This window comes from Trypanosoma equiperdum (genome assembly GCF_001457755.1).
Source record: "Trypanosoma equiperdum strain OVI genome assembly, contig: ctg_1147, whole genome shotgun sequence".
Lineage (NCBI taxonomy): Eukaryota > Euglenozoa > Kinetoplastea > Trypanosomatida > Trypanosomatidae > Trypanosoma > Trypanosoma equiperdum.
The window spans coordinates 1-1,509 of NW_027123113.1; positions in this window are offsets into that span (position 1 = coordinate 1).

Here is a 1,509-nt window from a genome sequence, read left to right on the forward strand (position 1 = left end):
CATTTGCAAGTCTTTGCTTCACACGTAGTTTTTTTAGTGAGTTTTTCGCATGCTTTTTGCTTGTCAGAATCTGGTGTAGGTTGCGGTTTGTTCTGTGTTTGTGGTATGCTGTGTATCTCAGCGTGTAAGGCCTCGTGATATAATTCCTGCATTTTTTCGTCGAGCAATATCATCCGTGTTTGTTCTTATTCCTTTTGTCGAATCAGCTTTGTCCTCTTAACTAAGTGTCCTGCTGCCTTTTGAAGCTCTTTCAGCCATGCTATACCATTCCCTAGGTCCCTGCCTGATGCTACTGCAACCGAGTTTTTGAAGTCGACGCAGTTTTGATTCGAATCCGCTCCACCGGCGCACGGCGTTGCGGCTTCGTTGCCTTTGCCAAACACGTAGCTTCATTTGTCGTCCGCGGTGTCCAGTGCTCTCTTTCTTAGCTGTTTTGTGAACGCTGATATGAATGTTGCCATGTTGGCTGCTGTTAGCTTCGGTGGTGGATCCATCTTTGTGCACAGTGCTGTTAGGTATGCAGCTATCGCCTTGCTGGAGGCGGCATCAGTGTATGGGGCCGTTGGTCGCCCTGTGTGTGGTTGCAGCGTGCACATCTTGGTCGAGTTTGTTGCAGCCCCTGTGCCGGCCGCGCAAAGGCCTACAATGTTGTTTGTTACGTGTTTACCTACCGTGGGCGCCTAAGTGCAGGACGGCCCGTACGTCGCCTGGAAAGTTGCGGAGCTTGGCGTCGGTTTCATGTCCGCTGTTTGAATAGGAAGGCCCTTAAGATTAGATTACTCTCTATGTGGTTTGGCTACTGGCGCTCAGAACGTTTTTCTTTGGATTGACAACACATCACAGTAGGTGGTGTTGGCTATACTTCTTCAGAATTTTGTATTTATGTAGTTTTGCTTTCGTGCTTTCGAGCTAAACGCCTATGTGACCCTGCGGGCGGCAACCATCGACTTTTTAAGTCATTATCGTAGAGGGAGTGTGGCTCAGCCGCAAGAGTGCCGGTGACTAAAGCGGGTTTTGTCAAGGCTGTGGCAAATGATATGTGAATTATTGGTTTAGTTTACAGGGACTCTCTCCTTCTCCATTATTGTTTTAAATGTGGATTATTTTATGGTAGTTCATTTGGCACCAGGTTTTATAAATATTTGGAAGATAATTCAAGGTATATTCATATTTGCAGGCTTGGATTCTGAGTTCTTGGTTTTCATTTTTAATGAAAGTTGGCTCCTGTAATTTCGACTGTACGTGGGTCTTTTCTTCCATTTTTGTCACTTTTCCTTCGACTGTTTGGGATTTGCTCCATATTTTCAGTTACACCTTCAGTTGTTTCTGCATAGTTAAATATCCCACTGGGTATACGCGTAGTGTTGCTCAGCTTCGTCATAGCTTTCAAGAGGTACGGTGTCTCCAGGCCTTTAACGATGATCGTTCACACTAGGGGTGCAGTGCGTTTTACCCATTTGTGTGCGAAGACCACTTTTTCCGCCACCTGATTTGTTTGTCGTCACTTTC